Raw genomic sequence first — 14,159 nt, 5'->3', positions numbered from 1 at the left:
GTTCCAGTGAGGTGGATAAAACTAGAGCTTGTTATACAGAGTGAAGTTAAGTCAGAAAGAGAAAAGCAGATATCATGTAATCATGCATATATATATGGAATATAGAAAAAATGGTATGATGAACCTATCTGTAGGTCAGCAATAGAGACACAAGGGCTTCCTGGTGGCTCAGATGGTAAAGAATCTGCCTGCAATGCATTGGGGTTCAATCCCTGGGTCGGGAAGACCTCCCGGAGAAGGGAATGGCAACCCACTCCAGTATTCTTACCTGGAGAATCCCATGGACAGAGGAGCCTTGTAGGTTGTAGTCCAAGGGGTTGCAAAGAGTCAGACATGACTGAGCGACTAACACTTCCAGTAGAGACACAAACATAGAGAACAGACTTGGGGACATAGTGGGGGAAGGAGCAGGTGGGATAAATTGAGAGAGTAGCACTGAAATATATACCTTACCATATGTGAAATAGATAGCCAGTGGGAATTTGCTGTATGATGCAGGAAGCTCAACCAGGTGCTCTGTGACAGCCTAGAGGGGTAGGATGGGGTGGGAGGTGGGAGGGAGTTTCAAGAGGGAGGGAACATATGTATGCCTATGGCTGATTCATGTTCATGTATGGCAGAAACCAATACAACATTGTAAAGCAATTATCCTCCAAATAAAAATAAATTTTTTTAAAATCATGCATTTTTTTCCTTTAAAAAATAGCTTTGACGTATAATTGACATAGATTTGTTTATATTAAAGGTCTGTAGTGATGTTTTGATCTATGCATACATTGTTAAATGGTCACATAATTAAGCTAATTGACATATTCATCACCTTCATAGTTGCTATTTGTATGAATGTGTGTGCTGTGTATGGAAAGATCTAAGATCTATACTCCTAGAAAATTTCAAGTATACAATACAGTACTGCTAAACTGTTGTCACTATACCGGACATTAGGTCTTGAGAATTTGTTATACCTTTTGGTTACAAGTAGTCTCTTGGCAGTCAGATATGGTGGTTGAGACACAGGCTGGGGAACCCAACTGTCTGATTTGTCCTGGTGCTACCATTTACTGTGGCTTTGGGGAAACTAACCTCTTTCCTCTTTTATCAGTAAAGTTGGATAATTATGAAATCTACTGTTACTATTGTGAGTCTTAAAAGAAATGATAAATGGCTTACAACAGTGTCAGAAACAAAGTACTCAATAAATGCTAGTTTTTGTTGTAATTATTATTGTTAATGTTAAAAGTAGTAGATGTATAAGAGAAATAACTAAATTTAACATCTCCTGATGGGACCTTAGGGCTAAATGTTTTTCTGCTGTGCATCCTTATCTGATCTGACCAGGGATAGTGGAGATAGATAGCTTTTTGGCAAAACAACTTAAGCTAATTTAGAAGTTCTTGTTCAGTTGCTAAGTCGTGTCCAACTTTTTGTGATCCAATGGACTGCAGCATGCCAGGCTCCCCTATCCTTCACTGTGTCCAGGAGTTTGCTCAGATTCGTGTCCGTTTAGTCAGTGATGCCAGTCAACCATCTCATCCTCTTCTCCTCCTGCCCTCAATCTCTCCCAGCATCAGGGTCTTTTCCAATGAGTAGGATCTTTGCATCAGGTCGTCAAAGTATTGGAGCTTCAGCATCAGTCCTTCCAGTGAATATTCAGGGTTGATTTCCTTTAGGATTGACTGGTTTCATCTCCTTGCAGTCACAGGGACACTCTAAAGTCTTTTGCAGCTCCACAGTTCCAAACCCTCAATTCTTTGGCACTCAGCCTTCTTTTTCCAAGCCATCAGTTTACAAGAGGTGGTCAATATAAACCAGAGGATTGGTTGTTGCCTAAATGATCTAGTCTGAAGAACAGAAGGATCTGCATTTGCCTCCCTGAGTGGAGCTAGGAGTTGTCTGTCTGTCCTGGATTAATGCCTTTTCCACGAGTGGGCAGTGTCAGGGGAGAGCCAGGACAGGAAAGGAAGGCAAAGGAGTAGAAAAATAAATAGAAGGGACTGTTTGACTGATTCATGTCCTGACAGGGAAAGAGAAGGAAAGTGTTCACAAGAGGCTCAGGAAGAGATGATTTTTTTTTTTCTGGCAGTGGGCTGTCTGCATGCCCTTCCTGGTGTTGCGGTGGTGGAAGGATTACCGTGTCTTCTGACCCCAGGGTCATCCATCGTGAGGCCCCTGGGGAGCCTTGCTGACACTCCTTAGGTGGTTCTGATGGGCAACCACCTGTGGGTGACCCAGGCCCAGCCCCACACACCACACCCTGCTGTGACACCTGGAGACCATCGGGGTGTGGAACAGCCTGGAAGGAGGAGGTCCCAGCTTCACAGTGTGGATGCCGGCCGCAATTTAGGGAACATGGGCCCTCTCTCTCCCGGAAAGACCAGGGTCATCTGACCAGAACTCCCCCAGTGGACTCCAGTCTCCAAAGCAAGGCTCTTGGGTAAGAACAAGAAAACCAGGAGGGTTAAAATAACACAAAACAATAGCTTTTTTCCTTTTCTTTCTAACAGCAGTCTGTGATGGAAAAGAGAACAATTTTGGTGTGTGTGACATTTGGACTGAGGCGTCTTGGGGAATTATACTGCACAAACCATTGTATTATAACCCATTTTTATGTCTTAGAATTTTAATGGAAACAAGATCTCTCTGAGTTATGGTATATAAAATAATTTTATTCCCGCTTAAAATAATGACCCCATTTAAAGTCAGTAGAGGATGAGCAAAAGAAACAGATCACCAGAAAAGATTGGTAATCTATCTCCTCTGTGAATGAATTTGCCCGGAAGAAGCTGTGAAAAGGAGAAAGAATTCTAGGACTACGAACTATCTTTCCACAGAGTCAGGAAATATATTTTAAAGAGGAAATTAAAAATATTCTTATTGGAATCCATATGTCTGCTTATTCTCATTTGGTGAAGATAAAAACTTCTCAGTAAATTTTTTTTTATATAGGGGAAACCTTACTGAAATATAATTTTGCTCTGCAGGAAGATGAAAGGATTAAAAAAAGAACAGAGAAAGGCAACTCAGAATGAACTTAATTCCCTGTAATGAGCAAGCGTTGGGTATATACGTGGTGCCCCCCTGTGTGGGCTGACACTGCAGAGGATTTAAGGGTCTAGGGTGTCATCCTGGCTCCAAATGGGTTTCTGATCTGGTTGTGCAAATAAAATGTGTAAGAAACCAGTCATGATCTGTTACCATGACAGGAAAAAGCAGGTCCATGACTGTCCAAGTATCACCTGGGAGACTTAGACCCGGATTCTTGGATTCTACTCTCCATGATTCTGACTTAGCAGGTAGGGCTTGGGATTGGGGATTCACGGTCTTACAAAGTTGCTGTGATGAGTCTGATGTACAGTTTGGTAGAGTGGCTGGACAAATGATGGATTCAGTATAAGCTTGTGTTTGGATTCTCTATGCATGAGTTACAGTGAGGTCTCCACCTCTCTTGACTCTGTTCCTGATTTTAGAGAATTTTGTCTGTAAAGTGGGAGTGTTTTGCTGCTGGTGAGAACCAGGAAGTTGATAGAAAGTCTTTCAGGCTCTGTTGTTTTTAAGTTACTAATAAATTGTATATAAATAGGGGGACCATCTGATCATCTGTGGTTATTAGTTTTAATCCCCAGGGAACACTATTAGTCTCTAGTCAAAGGACCCATAAAAGTCTTCAGAAGAATCCACCATTTCTTCCTGCACATATTTTTCTTTCCTCTCTGCTTTCTCAACCTGCTTGGCTGAGGCTCCAGTTTAAGGGGCTGTTCACTTGTCTGGAGGACCCATGGAGGGCTATTCTAATAGCAGAAGATGTGAATGAGAACCTGGGAATGCTGAAGGGTGAGGAGTCTGTCGGGGGAAGCCAAACAAGGGGTCTGCTCAACTTTCTGTCCCAGGAGAGCAGAGAATAATTATTTTTGCAGTAGAAGCTTTGCAGTATCATAACCTGAGGGCTTCTTGGAACATGAGACAGACAGGCCTAGCCAGGCTGGTCAACTTTCTGGCAGTTTGTCTTTTCAAAGGTTGAAAAAATTGTGATCAATCTTAATCTCAAGACACAGATTTCAGTTTTGTTTTTAAGAAAAGTGATGCTGCTCAGGGTTCTTAGAATCCCCCTGCCCTCACCCCAGTTACATCAGACTATGCCTTGTGGTTGTTTGGAATGGAACCTTCCTGTCTTGTGTATTTTCATCTGAAGACGTTTTATGGATTCTTGGACAGAATATTGACATTTCCTGGGTACTGAGAATCACATCTAGAAATGGTCACCCTTCTCTTTGATATAACAGCTTTAAGTGACTCAGAGTTGGTGGGATTAAAAAAAGTCAATACCACAAGTAGTCAATAGTCACCTGAAGCCAATGACAGTGATAGGCCATGAAGTGAGTCAAGTGATTAATTCAATCTTCAGCACCTGAGGAGCAAAACTGTTGAGACAGGGACTCGATCAGCTATTAGGCGGTGAGATGCAACTCTTTAAACTGCAAGGATTAAAAACTTGTCCAATTTAGTTGCATTTTCTGTTTTTTTAAGAGTTCATTTGGATACAACTTGTGTTACCTCTGAATTTCTCACCATCCAAGAGAAGTTAAACTGCACCTAGAGGAAGGTGACATTATTGATCAAAAACAAATCAGAGAAATTTTAAATTTTGTTCTTCTTTACTTCAAGGTTGGTCTTGCCAATAAAATACGTAGGGATTTTTCTGTAGACAATTGTTTTTAGGCCAGGAATGTGGGGCTTCCCAGGTGGCACAGTGGTAAAGAATCTGCCTGCTAATACAGTGGAGACAGAGATGCAAATTCAATCCCTGGATCAAGAAGATCCCCTGGAGTAGGAAATGGCAACCTCCTCCAGTATTCTTGTGTGGAAAATTCCATGGACAGAGGGGGCTGAGGGACTACAGTCCATGGGGTCGCAAAGAGTTGGACATATCTGAGCATGCACTTGCCTCATGGGGAGTAGGATGTAAAGGTTAATAAGGGCAGATAAGGCCCCTTTGGAGTGATGTACATATCCCACCTGTCAGGCTGTGGCATCTTAAATTTCTCGGATGGAGGCTGGCAAATGCTGCCTGTGTCTTCTCCACATATAAAGAATAAATGGACTGTGGAAACAGAAGTCAGGATCCTAATTTCTCTTTGTTTCTTGGCCTCCTCTGACTCTCACATCCTCTTTTAAGTTGTGAAACATGATTCATTCTTCATGCATGAATCCTCAAAGAAATGGATTGTAACAAGCTTATTCTATGAGGAATATCCTTCCTGAATGTGGAATACTGCTGCTACAGGGCACTTATTGTCTGATGAACAAACGAGGCAGGTCAAACAATCAAAAAACCAGTTAATAATTTAATTACCATTTCTTGAAGGCTAAAAATGTCCAATGTTCCATGCCCCAAAGTGGTTTCAAATATTGCCACAAAAAGGCTAAATTAGAATTCTATTCCACATCCTCTTCACTGATCCCACCCAACTTAGCAAACTTCTTTAATATTGATGAGATGGGGTCAACTTCTGAATTACTGTAAATCCATTTAGGGGCTCAAAAACAGTTTCTTATAGACTCAAAAAATAATGATGGAAAAGACATTAGCTAGCCTTTGAGGTACATTCCAGGACCTATTTTTAAACTTCATTTAGAACAGATGAGAGAAAACCCAGGTTTTTTCCAGAATACTTGTGGCAGTCACAAAGGAATCATTCATAATTGTTTCCTCATGTCCTCAGTGCAAGCTGTACCTCCTCTGAGCCCAGAACTTCATGTGACCCTCTCAGATTTTGCCTTGTCATTGTGTATTTGTGCTGTACCCTTTGCATGATGTTCGCATTTGGGCATCCCCAGGCTCTAACTGATGGCTCAATAATGGGAATTTGTGTAACTGGATTAAGCTAGGATGGGTTTCCAGGCTGTCTGCATTGCTTTGACTTGCAACAGAGCCAAGTGGTGCGGACAAATAGGAGAGGAGGGACACCTGGTGGCAGTTGGTTATTTCGGAGGAAGGAGGACAATTTGAAAGGAAGAAAGAAGGCAAGAGTTAAAATGTAGTGGGTGATGCTGAAGGGAGAGTGAATGGTTGCATCAGACATAGGACAGCTGGGGGCTACACCTGGGAGAAACAGCCACCCGGCTAGGAGACCACCTTGATGGTGGGGAAGATGGTGGGCTTTGGGATTGAAGGACTTGCCTTTGAATCTGGATCTGTTGCTCATGAGTTGTGTGACTGGCTGAGTTACTTACCTTTTCTGAGCCTAGGTCACATCATCTAAAAAATGAGAAAAATACCTGCCTCACAGTGTTGCCATGAAGATTGGACAGAGTGACACCTAGCACTTGGTAAGAACTTGGTTAATGAGAGTGGCCAGTCATTTTCTTACTCACATAAAGAAGATGAGAGTGGGGTTTGAGGTGAGGGAGAGATTTTCTGCTGGCTCTAGTGAGGGGCTGATAGCTCTTTTGGATTTGGAGAAATTCTCTGGAAGGGGCCTCTCTGACCCCGCTTTTAGGAAGGTCCACACAAGGTAACTGATTGTCAGGCCTCTGTTGGGAAGTATCTTCCTATGAAACAACAGGAATTTATTAAGTTCCAGAATCTTTTCACCATGCAGACATGCTGCTTTCCTGGAACTTATCCCTAAGAGGGGAGACAAGATTACCACACAGAGGCAAAACAAGAGATAAATCATGGTTAAGTTTCCAATTTTGTGGCCCAGAGACTAAGAGCTGGAAAAATTCAGAGGAGGGAAGGCACCGTCCCAGACAACAGGCTGACCATCACTCATGGGAGTCTTCATTCCCTGGAAGGCTAGGATGGTTGGTCATTCTACCTTCAGAGAGAAGGTTGATGCCATCTGGAAGATTGCTCCAGATGCTACCTTTTCTCTCTGTAGACCTACCTACAACCTCACCCCAACCATGGCTTCTTCTCAAGACTCAGGTCAAGGTGAACTGCCTTCTCACTTTGATACCAACCTCTTTTCCTAACCTAGGACCATGCTCTGATTAGTCAATCGGTCCCCTTCCACTAGCTCCTTCTTTTCCTGTAGATACCCGTTTGAGTCTCCCCCATTCATAGAGATCTTTCTCCATTTACCCCTACTGGCCATTATCTTTTTTTCTTACTCTCCTTGTCTAGACTTCTCAAAATGATAGCCTACACTCACTGTCTCTTATTGTTTAACCGCCCATCCATTCCTCAAAGCACGATGCAATCTGACACTTGTAGATACCTGTCTACCGAAACTGTCCTTGTTAAGGTTATAATGGATGACCTCATTGCTAGATCCCATGACCATTTCTCAAACTTGTTCTTTTTCCCCCAACAAATTTATTTATTTATTTTTGACTGCACTGGATCTTTGTTGCTGCACGAGGATGTTTTCTAGTTGCGGCAAGCAGGAGTTACTCTCTAGTTGTGGTTCACGCACTTCTCGTTGTGGGGGTTTCTCTTGTCATGGAGCATAGGCTCCAGGGTGTGCAGGTTTCAGAAGTTGCATCTTGCAGGCTCAGTAATTGTAGCAGTGGGCTTAGCTGCCCTGCAGTACATGGAGTCTTCTCAGACCACTGATCAAACCCGTGTCTCCTGCATCAGTGGGTGGATTTTTAACCAGTGGACCACCAGGGAGGGCCTTAAACTTCTTAACGAATCTTTTTTGTTGCGTTTGACATTGTTGATCATTCCCTTTGCAAAACTCCTCACCCCCTTGACCTCTGGGCCAGCACTCTCCTGGGTTCCTTCTGTACCTGTAGGGTTTCTCTTCTATTTCTTCCTAGTTCCCCTCTTGCTCTACCTGCCTCTTCGTTGTTGCTGCTCCTGCTCTTCTGGATTACTTCATGTTATGTTTTCAAATGCCTTTTTAACTTATAGATGAACTGCTACATCTGTTTCTTCAATCTAGATCTTTCTACTGTGCTTCAGGTATGGAGCTAATTTCGTATCCAGTATCCAGACTTAGATAAACCCAACATGTCCAATATAAAGCTAATTGCCTTTCCCCATGAAACTTACTCCTCTTCTTGTATACCCTGGCTTAGCTGGGAGCATCACCATCTGCAAATCAGAACTTGAGGGCCACCTCTGCTCCCTTTTCCTTACTACCATATGCAATTTAGTTATCAAGGTTTTTTTATTTTACCTTCTATTGATAAATCATTTCTCATATCCATTCTTTCCTCCCCCTACCCCCCCCCTGCCCAGCTGTGCCCTACTTAGCGTCATCATTGTTGTTTGTCTGAACGATCACAACATCCTCCTAACTGGTTTCTCAGACTCAAGGTTGGTTTGTTTCAAGTTCTCATTCTGTGAAGTCATTAGAATAAACTTTCTAAAAATGTAAATCCATATTCTCCCTGGTAAAAAATCTATAATAGTTCCCAAATCCTGCTTTGTGGGTCCTTACTCATAGCATGTCGTTTCCACTGCAATGTCTTCATTCATGGTGTCTCTTCTGTTTGGGGGGACCTTTTCTAATCCCTCCATCTCAACACCTCTTCTTCAGATAATCAGACTCTTCTCAGACAGCGTCTCTAAAACATTTTTGGATTTATTACCTCAGGGAGACTTACCCTAATATTTTCAGGCATCAGAAACACTTGGAGTTGGGCACACTAGATTTTTATCTTAGGTTTGCTTCCTGATAGCTGTTTGGCTTTGGGAAGGGAGTTTAACCTCTCTCCACCTTAGTTCTCTTTATAAAAGTGAGAATGATAATCATCAACCTAATGGTATGTTTGAAGAGAGATAACATGCTTGTGAAGCACTTAGCATAGCCCTTGGCTCATAGTCAGTTTTACCTGGACTCTAATCACCATGGCAACAGAAACCATGTCTTAAAAAAAAAAATCAGTTATGGCAAAAGGGAAATTTATTGGCTCACAGAACCTGGGTCTCAGGAACAATTGCAACTAGGAATTCATAAACCATCAGGGCCTCTCTCGATCCTCTGTCTTCTCTGTGTTGGCTTTGTTCTTTTTAATTATTTTTATTTGCCTACAGATTTGTCCTTCCAGATACTAGAACCATGGCACCAGCAACTTCTGGTTTAATGTGAAGCCATGTCTTTCTTATTCATCCATGAATCTTTAGTGCCTGACAGTGTCTGGCAACAGGAGACTTTCTGAATGAATGAATAAAGAATCTTCAGCTCTTAGGGATGTATTTATGTACACGTGTCTTTCCTACAATCTTCTGCTTATTGATAATATTTTGGAGTAATGAGTCTATCGTGCACCCTAGGCCTTGAAGGCCCACTCTCCTGTTTAACAGTGGTAGCTCTTTACTCATCAAAGGCAGATTGCGGATTCTGCAAGAAGAAATGTGGTATGATACAGAAAGATTTGAGTTGTCAGTTGAGCAAAGAAAGACTTTATTAACATGGAGTGTTAATGTCAGCCTCTAAGGAGGAATTCACTGCTTGGTGGACTCTGACCAGGCTGAGTCAGAGGCTGTCAAGTCATGTCTTCTTTAAACATGTGCCTGCTGTCCTGGGGCGGGATAACTGTGGGAAGCTCAGTTGTCAGGGAAGACAGGAAGGGGATCTTGCAGAGAAAGGAGGTGAGTGGATTGCCTTGTTATTGCTTTAGTCTCTCTGCAGGTTTGTCTGTTATTTCGGATGTGAGGGAAAACAGACACTTTGCCAATAGTGGTAAAGTTCTTTACACTCTGAATTTATTGCAGGATCAACAAATTTGTGGGTGTCTGGTGCAAAATGGAAAGTCAGGCCCCTTGTCTGTAAATTACTAAGAATTTCAAGAAGGCAACAGTGGAGCCTTAAACCAAGACCAGGGTTCTGTGCCAACGCACAGGGTGACACCGCATTTCCTCTTCTCAAGCTTTTCCTGTATCTATTTAGTATCAGTTTCCTAGACAGAGTTTCCATTTCCAATTGTTTTAGCACTCACCTTTAGTTGCATTTTGAGTGGTTTTTGAGTCACTGCTCTTTAGCTCCATATCTACTTATTCTTTGGTCTTTACTGTTGTCCTAGTTTAAGAAAGCATTAGATCAGAGATTTATTTAGCTTAGAATTCTGTCTCTGACACTCAAGGCTACTTTATGGGTGAATAGAGTGGTTTTCTAGGGCTTCCCAAGTGGCACTAGTGGTGAAGAATCTGTCTGTCAAAGCAGGAGACCCAAGAGACATGGATTTGAACCCTGGGTTGAGAAGATCCCCTGGAATAGGAAATGGCAACCTACTCCAGTATTCTTGCCTATAAAATTCTAGGGCAGAGGAGTCTGGTGGACTACAGTTCATTGGGCCGCAAAGAGTCAGACACCACTGAACACTTAGAGTGGTTCTCCAAAGCTCATCTGAGAAATTAGAAATAAGAGATGTTATGGATCTATAGCCTATGGTATTGGTTACATTATTCTCTTTAGTTACTTGTTTATATATTCTATTTTATTTTTATTTTGGACTTCCTGACACTCCCTGCAAAGCTATGACCTATATCAGAGATGTAATATGTCCCGTGCAATTTGCTCTCTTTTTCCTCCTTTTTAGGAAGTTAGGTATACTTGAAAAGATGCTGAAGTTGAGTACTCCCATCAAACTGTCTGCCTTGCATTTCCCCCACAAGATCAGAAGAATGTTTGCTTTTCCATGAAGAGATTTAAAGGTACAGAAGACAAAAATATAGTTGTGTGTGTTCTTATTTAAAGAATTAATTTAAAAAGCACATGAGTTCTACTAGTTCAATGTGTCAGATGCTCCTGTTTAGGCCCAAAAGGGAATTTCTTTGAAGGACATCAGTTAATGTGAAGAAATCTGAGAAAAATATTGGCAACAAGCCTTCAGAAATGGGAGATGGAGCTTCTGCTTCTGATCAGGACTGAGTAACCGGGAATGGATTCTACAGTGTGAAATGTGAAAGTGCAAGATGAATGGGGAAACACTCTATTTCATGGTGCAGGAATTCCAAAGTGAACAAATCAAATGCTGGGTGATGTGGAAGCACTGGAATATTCTAGCAGATAAGCAGGCAAGACATAACACATACCAGGCAGGATGTTGGAATACCAGCAGTATTATTCTTGTGTCCCTATTGAGAGAGATGATTTTTTCTTCTACCCTGTCTGTAGTCATCTCGGGTTGGGGCCAGTGATGGCATGAAGTAAAATTAAGATTCCATATGGAAGATGAAAGCAATTGTGGAAAAGTGCAAAGATCTTATTTTTCTTTCAAGGTCAATTCATGTTGATCTCGTGTTGAAATAGACTGTTGAAATAGAGGTCTCCCAGGAAAATTTCAGTTTTTTTCTTCCTCTTCTTTCTCTGCTCCATTGCCTTAGTCAGATCTTCAGTCTATACTTTCTGTGGCAAGTTTTCTGCCTTCAACATGATTTCCTGTGATAGAGTAGTCAAGCTAAATAAAGCATCAGGAAATTCACATCTATGAATAAGCAGAATTGCTGTGTGTTCATTGTAAACATGCAACCTCAAAATCTATTGAAAGAAGGGGATCCTGCTTCACAGACTTCAGGGTGAAGGTTACATTTTGTCTGAGTTTGATTGACTCCTAGAGACAGATGTGGATGTGAGTTTATCTTGCTCAACATGTACAGGAGATTAAAACTGTGCCTCCTGGCACCCACTTGTGCCCATATCTTGATGTTATCAATGCTAAACACAAAAATGGAAAAAAGTCCTCACAGTGGTTGGAGATCTCTGCATTTCCCAGTGACTACTTCCCACCTAAGAGGTGGTAACACTACTGAAATCTCTGAGGCCAAAATTTACACAATCTTTCATTGCTTAAAGGTTTTTTTTTTTTTTTTTTTTTTTTTTAGCAGCTCATTCCCCTAAAACCTACATATGTAACCAAAGGCAAACAGCTCATGCATTCTGAATTCTAAAAAGGATCTAGAATGCAGGATGGAGAATTTTTCCACTAGGTGGTAGGATTTTGCCATGGTCCTAAGTCTCAAAATGTGGAGAGGAGGGAAAGTAACTTGAAATTAAGAAGAGTTGAGTCAAGATGGAAAGTGACAGTAATAATGACCCCACACACAGATTGAATAGATTTTTTTTTTCTTGGCACAGAGAAAATTATTCCTAATGCTATTCTTGAATTAAGCAAAAATAGCACAATTCAAAGATTCTAAAATTTCATAATAAAACTGGGTCTTTAAAGTTCACTCTTAGGGAGTCTTAGTTTGTAGTTTATACTCTTTAATACCCATTGAATTATTTTACTTTTCTTTTTTTAATTGAAGTATAGTTGATTTATAATGTTGTGTTGGGCCTCTGGTACAAAGCAAAGTGATTCAGTTATATATATAAGATTATGTATGCATTTATATACATATATAAATATACTGGGCTTCCTCAATGGCTCAGTGGGTAAAGAATCTGCCTTCAATGCATTAGATGCAGGAGATGAGGGTTTGATCCCTTGGTTGGGAAGCTCTGCTGGAGAAGGGTATGGCAACCCAATCTAGTACTCTTGCCTGGAAAATCCCATGGACAGAGGATCCTGGCAGCTACTGTCCATAAGATCGCAGAGTTGGACATGACTGAAGTGACTGAGCACACATAAATATATATAATATATAAAGGGTTTTATATATATAGCTATATAAGTATATATATGTTATACTATATATATACACAAAAATGTATGTAATATATAAAGAGTTTTATATATATAAGACTATATATATGTTATATATATACATAAAACTATGTATACATAACTATATATATACACATAAAATATATGTAATATATAAAGTGCTATAACTATATAACTATATATAAAAAACTATATAACTATATTATATAAATATAATATTTTTCATATTCTTTTCCATTATGGTTTATTATACTTGTTGAACTTTATATCATGTGTGTGTTTTACGTATTAAAAAAATCAGTAAAAATTTGAGTCTTTTAAATTTTTAAAGAACCATCTTTAATGTTTCAAAGACTTTAGTCCTCTCCAATGGTTGAGTGTCTTTTAGCAAGTATGTTCCTCCAGCATTTGCCAGAATTGGTTGTTTTATCTTGCTTCTCTGAATAAAATCTTTTCTCCTTAGGAAAACTTCTTTAATTTTTCATTTCCAGTAAATGAGGGCTTCCCTAGTGGCTCAGCTGGTAAGGAATCTGCCTGCAATGTGGGAGACCTGGGTTCCATCCCTGGGTTGGGAAGATCCCCTGGAGAAGGGAAAGATATCCACTCCAATATTTTGGTCTGGAGAATTTCATGGACTGCCTGCTGCTGCTGCTGCTAAGTCGCTTCAGTGGTGTCTGACTCTGTGTGACCCCATAGACGGCAGCCTACCAGGCTCCCCCGTCCCTGGGATTCTCCAGGCAAGAACACTGGAGTGGGTTGCCATTTCCTTCTCCAATGCATGAAAGTGAAAAGTGAAAGGGAAGTTGCTCAGTCGTGTCCGACTCTTAACGACCCCGTGGACTGCAGCCTACCAGGCTCCTCCATCCTTGGGATTTTTCCAGGTGAGAGTACTGGAGTGGGGTGCCATTGCCTTCTCCATGGACTGCATAGATTAGATTAAATTAGATTAAATAAGGTTAGATAATATTCCATGTTTTTAAAGTTTTTACTTGGCCAAGGAGTTAAGTGTTTATATTTCCATAATTAATAGTTAATCTTTAATTTTCCATATCCAGTAAATGAATCTTCCTGATCCTATCATCATTGCCCTGTGTGACACCCTGGCCCTTCTCCTTAGATCTTTTGAGCAGCATAGAAGACTTTCTTGAAAACAGGATTCAGTTCTCACCTCGGTAGCTTTGGGTCAGGCTTTATGATTAATAATTAATTTTAGGCCTTAGATAAAGTTTGGCTGGATATTGTTTCTTTGAATCCTTTTGTGGTCTAAACTCAAAGTGTAATTTACCATCCAGAGCCATACTCCTGACCTTTTGGCCTCTCTGTTATCTGGATCTTTCTTCCAGGGCAGAACTTGCTTTCCTTTCATGAAAAATTCACAAATTGAAAGCTATTTTTGTAGTGGAACTGGGCTTGGTCTCTTGTTAACCCTCTCATTGACTTGAGGTGCTTCGCTTCATACAGTAAAATGATACATCTGACTCACCAGGTGCACGTTCTGGACTTTTTGTCCCGCTGTATGCTGTTTTTGGAAGGTTGTCTTGTGCTCCTGTGGCACAACTTTATGGGTTATTTGTTGAAAAATTATTACTGATTGCCTT

The sequence above is a fragment of the Muntiacus reevesi genome, chromosome 6 (assembly GCF_963930625.1).
Source record: "Muntiacus reevesi chromosome 6, mMunRee1.1, whole genome shotgun sequence".
Taxonomy (NCBI): domain Eukaryota; kingdom Metazoa; phylum Chordata; class Mammalia; order Artiodactyla; family Cervidae; genus Muntiacus; species Muntiacus reevesi.
The sequence above is the reverse complement of the archived record's forward strand: the minus strand, read 5'-3'. Positions refer to the sequence as shown.